Raw genomic sequence first — 6,000 nt, forward strand, 5'->3', positions numbered from 1 at the left:
CAGAGCCCACGGGGCTTGGCCACTTAGTTCGCCAGGCAAGCCAAGGCCCAGCTTGTGGCACCTTGCACCCCACCAGCTGGTTTCACCGTCCTGAGGGTTTCTAGGCTTTCCTACTTCCAGTTTACTGAGCACTTCCTGAAAACAGCTTCTATGCTTCCTGCTCCAGCTGTCTGTTACACACACACACACACACACACATATACACACACCACTGCCACCACCACCACCACCACCACCACCATTATGGACTCCTTGACCCCGGAAGCGGAACTTTTCCTTAACTTGCTTCTGGTCATGCTACTGCAGACTCTTTAGAGAGAGAGAGGGGAACAGACAGCTGAGAGCTGAGTGGCACGGGGCTGGGCTTAAACCTGCTTAAGCAACTCAGCAAAAGAAACTCTTAAGAATAAAAACTCTTGGGCCAGAGAGATGGCTCCGTAGTCAGGAGCACTTGCTGCCCTTTGGAGGACCCAAGCTTGCTTCCCAGCTCCCACATCTGATGGTGCCTCACAACCAGCTGTAGTTCCAGCTCCAGGGGACCTGACACCTCTGTCTTCCTGAGGGCAACTGCACTCAGATGCACAAAACCACACACATACACATAGTTAAAAATAATAAAAACCCGTTTTAAAAAATAAAATCTTTAAAAATAAGAATAAAAAGGGTTCAGACTAATTCTCCAGTACCACAAAAGACAGAAAAAGAGGAGGAGGGGAAGAAGGAAGAGAAAGTTGAGGATGAGGATGATGAAGAGGAGCAGAAAAGAGGAAAAGGAGGATAAGGAGTAAGAACAGGAGGGAGGAAGAAGAAGGTGAGGAGGAGGAGCAGGAGGGAGGAACAGGAGGAGGAAGAGAGTGAGGAGGAGAAGGAGCAGGAAGGAGGAGGAACAGACGCCTGGGATCTTAGAAGACAACTGTCCTGTGTCCTTGGATATGCTGGTAGTGTCAGGAAGTGTCCTTCTTCAGGGTTGTGTGGAAGAAGTGAAGATGTTTATTGTGGACTGGAAACTCTTGAGATGTGCTCTAGAAGACTGAGGCAAAGCAAAAATCTGTGACCACAAGAAGTGAGCAGAGCCCTGCTCCATAGCATGGGCATGAGCTTTGCTCTCTCTCCGTGTATTTGCTGTTCTGTGGAGTAACGTGTCCTGAAACTCATTTTACGGTGTTACAGCCGGGCCTCCAGGATTGCCCCAGCATGGAGTAGGGTTCTGAAGCATTCAGCTGGAGCAGGAGGAGTTACATCCAGGTCTCACTCTTAGCTTCTGCCCTCCCAGCCAGGCACCAGCTCCTGGGCTCCAGGGGAAGAGAGACTGCAAAGGCATCTTCTTCCACTGAACCTCCATGAGTCTTCAAGCTGCTCCAACAGGCCTCCAGGGCAGCCTCTCCCAAGGACACACCCACTCACTTCCAAGTTAGGGTGCTGTGCTTCTGGGAGGGTAATTCCGTTAGTCCATGTCCCTCTGAGTTTCCTGAGCCTCTCTGAGCTGAACCCAGGGCTCCCTTCTGTTCCCTGCCTCCAGCTGCTGAGACCCACTTAGGGCCACAGCATGGCCACTTCCCCCTGCTAGTTAGCATCTCAGCCCTGGCACTTGTCTGCATACCCTGGGGACATGCATCAGTTTCTTCACAGACAGGGATGGAAAATGAGTTCCAACCAACTCTAGCTCCTGCAGCAGGAGCAGTGGCAGAGAGACAAGATAAAAAGCTTACCTTGAAGCTTTATCCTTGTCGTGTTATTCCAGAGAATTCTTCAGGGCAGGTACCCTCCTTTCTGTGCAGACACTAAACAATGTTGTACATAATCTGTTCCGGGAGGTGGCCAGTGATGCTGCCTCTTTAGCTCTGGGCAAGTGGAAGCTGGTCCCTGCCAGGATCTGCACAGGAGAATGGGACCATCTTAGGCAAATCGGATGGACCTTACTCCTTTGCCTCAGCTCTGTACAGAGGTCCTCCCATTGCTGTTCCCAGCAGCTGTGACTGTGTCACCTTACATTGTAGACAGACTTCACAAAGAATCTCACTGTGTGCCTGAGCCGGCCAGTCACTGCCTTGGGACCATGTAGAACATGGGAATCTAAGGGGGATTCAGTGACATTGAGGCCACAATGGGACTAGAGACAGAGATGAGGAGCATACACAGTTGGAACACTAACAGTCATCACAGGACCCAGGGAAGTCCTGTCCCAGGCTAGATGGGCCTTTGTGGGTCCCACACACCTACCTGCAAGGTTACCATCAGATGCTCTACACTGTGCTTCCTGGGGACCAAGGCTTGCCTGCCTAACTGAGCAATATAGTTCTTTCAAGACATTATGGGTAAGGGCGTCTCCCTTACCACCTCCTGACTTGATCAGTATTGACAAAGCAATCTTATTTTTATTGATAATTTTCCATCTGTGTTCCAAATTCATATGCTAAGTCCTCCAACCTCCAATGTGAGGAACAGAAGAAGGGGTAGTTTAAAGGCATGGGTCAGCTGGGCGGTAGTGGCGCACGCCTGTATTCCCAGCACTCTGGGAGGCAGAGGCAGGCAGATTTCTGAGTTCAAGGCCAGCCTGGTCTACAGAGTGAGCTCCAGGACAGCCAGGGCTATACAGAGAAACCCTGTCTTGAAAAAACTAAATCCAAAAAAAAAAAGGCATGAGTCATCTGGCTTGGTAGCAAGCACTTTGCCCACTGAGCCATTATGTCAGCCGGAAAAAGAACCAGCTTGTGAGCCAGAGGCCCTGAGCCTTGGGATGACCTTTGTCTAACTCATCTTCCCTAATAGGAAGGGTCCAACTATCTGTGAAGGTCCCACGAGTTGGCCCTGGACTCAGCATGGGGCTGCCCCTCTGGCTATATGTACAAAGTGGTGACCTCTGTGTCACAACTGCTGCTGGGGGCGGGGGCGGGGGGGGGGGGTGGTGGAAATGGGGAAAGCCAAGCTGATGGCTTTCAGGTGTCTCCGGGCCCTGCAGAGGAAAGCCAGGCCCTCCAATCACCACTGCCGTTGGAAGCTTGGCAATATCCAATCAGTGCGTGCTAATGAGAATCTTTCAGGAATGCTGGGCCAGGGGCTAGGAGGGTATTGGGAAGCAGTCTGATGTGTGTCTCTCCTCCTGGGGTGGACATGACAGCAGAACCTGTGTGCAGTTGAGCAGCAGAGGCTGGTATTGAGCAGGTACCAGCCGGGAGGTTCCATACTGTGCCATCCTGGGAGTCATCAGCCTCCTCTTCTCTTGTTTTCAGGACTCTGAGGAGACCAGGTGAGTGGGTCTTTCTCTTACTCTTATCCTCCAGTACCCCAGTTAGTCAGGCTGCGCTTGGCATTAGCTCTACCTTCTCTGGTCCCTCTTAGGGCAAGTTTAGCTCTCAAGAGGGCTGGGGACCCTGGGCTTGGGTGTCTAGAAGTGAGACTTCATAGCTGAAGGAAACAATCCTCCATTATGTTATTTTCCTCTTCCTGGTGGAGTCAAGGAGATACAATATAGAGACGACTGACTGGGGCCTGGGACAGTTAGTGTAGGCTAGAGGGGGACAGGCAAGGGACATCTTGAGAGAAAGCCACAGGGCTGCACTTGGTGTTCTAGATGTGGCTTTTTGGTACATATCCTCCCCTATTTTGGAAGGTTTTGTTTTGTTGAGACAGGGTTTTTCTGTGTAGCCCTGGGTGTCCTGGAACTCACTCTGTAGACAGGCTGGCCTGGAACTCAGAGAAATCCACCTCCCTCTGCTTTCTAAATGCTGTGATTAAAAGCTTGCACTGCTAACACCTGGGTTTGCCCTCCTCCCCCCAGTTTTGGAGTTTAAAAGAGGAGGCAGGCCGGGCAGTGGTGGCTCACACCTTTAATCCCAGCACTTGGGAGGCAGAGGCAGGCAGATCTCTGAGTTTGAGGCCAGTCTGGTCTACACAGTGAGTTCTAGGTCAGCCAGGGCTACACAGAGGCAGATGTGGTCGTTTAGCCGGTATTTCTGATTGAGCCAGCATGGGGGAGGGGCACAGGGAACACTGGGCCACAAATTCCATAGGAATAACGGAATCTGCCAGGTGTAAGCACACACACACACACCCTGCCAATCCAGGGGAGTGTCACAGACTAGGGCTGGTGGGAGGGGGGCAGGACTGGCTGAGGCTGGCATGGTAGGTACTTTAAGGCTACAATGAACTTTGCTTGTCTAGGTTTATAGGGAAGGCCACTGGGAGCCCGGGAAGCAACTGGAGGCCATAGGTTGGCTGGAGTTGAAGCAGTAGCTTCTTGGAGATGGGTTGTCCCCTCAGTCTCTTTTGTCCCCTTGGTCTCCCCTGTCCCTGTCCCCGATACCATTGGGGCACAAGCACAAAGAAGGCCTTCCAAACACTAGCTACTACCCAGCCTTGTTCTTCACCCTTCCAGGGCATGTCCTCTGGATTTCCATTTTCCATTCAAACAAGGCCTAAGTAGGGCCTGTGACACGTGCTTATAAACCCAGCATTCAGGAGGCTGAAGCAGGCAGGTGGCAAGTTCAAGGAGTGCCTGGGTTACACTGGGAGACCCTGTTTCAAATCACAAAGTTCACTCCCCCTTTCTAATCCTCCAGGTGAGCATGTAACCCTGAGGGTAGGGTGGCCAGTGCTGCCTGAAGGGTCTAAGAGATTGGAGAGTAGAGCGGGGCCTAGGCCTTGTCGGTTTCCTCTCTCGGGTGTTATGTACAGTGCCGGGCACCGAGGGGGATGGGAGGGGGGGAGGACAGTGGAGGAAGTCAGGGAGAAAGCTGACTAAGGGCTGAGCCCTGTGAGATCTGTTTTTTACCCAAAGTGGAGACAAAGAGACAAGAAGAACCCCAAGAATATTTGCACCTCAGCCTCCATTTCCATTGGATGGAGCCAGCAATGGGTGTGGATCTGGGATACTGGGAGGTAAAATAATGCGCAGTGTGTTGTAGGAGAGACTTGAGAATGACGTTGGAAGAAGAAAGAGGAGGAGAGGTTGGGATGGGTAGATAGGGCAGGGACGGGTCACGAAGGATGGCAGCACCTACTGGCCACGCCTCTGAGCGCGCTGAACCACGCCCGCAAACTGAGACCGGAGGTGCACCCTTTCTGAAAGAGAAAGCCCAGGCTCAGAGAGTCTGAATAACTTCCCAACATTACACAGGAAATACCAGAGCTGGGATTCCAGCCTAGGATGTGGCAGGCACCTGTTCATGTTCAGCCACACACTGCTCAAACAGTAGCACCGCTTGCTGGCTCTCTGCGAGCCTCTGCATTCCAGGGCCCTGAACTCAGGCATCTTTGGGTGGGAAACCCCAGAGAGCCTTGGTTTCCTGCGTGCGATTGGTGAGTGTGAGGGTAACTGCACAGACAGAGCCGGCAGACGGTCTTGGTGAGGGTACCCTTCTGGAGGGCAGGTAGTGGTGAGAGAGTCGGGGCTGATTTTATGAGAGCCGCAGCACCTGGCAACAACCTGCACAAATCATTTAAGGAGAGAGGACTCGGGAGGAGGGAGATTAGGGAGTAGGTAGAGGGCAGAGCAGATGCAAGGGTATGCCCAGGAGTCCTGATGTGGGAGGGTGGATGTGGGGGGGGGGTTGAGGGTGGGATGGTGGGGCTGGAACTGGCTGTGAGCTAGCAGGTGGTGGTGGTGGGAGCTGGGCCTTCGTCTCCTCCCACCTCCTCACCTCCATGGTGCTCCACATGAGACCGGCTTCCTGCACACATCTAAATCGGGCTTTACTCTCCCTGGTGGCAATGGCAGGCAACTGGGTGATGCTTTTTAAAAAAAGCTGTTTGGAAAATTCCACTTTGGCTGCTGTGACACAGAGCACCATTCTTAGCGAGTCTCTCCAGCCTGCAGGCTTTCAGCTCACTTCCTGGTGAGCAAGGGGCTTGGTCACAAACCATCTGCATCCCTCTCTCTCCTATCCAGAACTTCCCAGGCCACAAGGCAAGGCTTTAGGGAGACCTGTTCCTTCTGCTGTGACTTAGTCTTCCTGTCAGTGACTTGTGATAACACAGGATATGAATGACCTCGGGTTGTGA

This window comes from Apodemus sylvaticus, chromosome 11 (genome assembly GCF_947179515.1).
Source record: "Apodemus sylvaticus chromosome 11, mApoSyl1.1, whole genome shotgun sequence".
NCBI lineage: Eukaryota > Metazoa > Chordata > Mammalia > Rodentia > Muridae > Apodemus > Apodemus sylvaticus.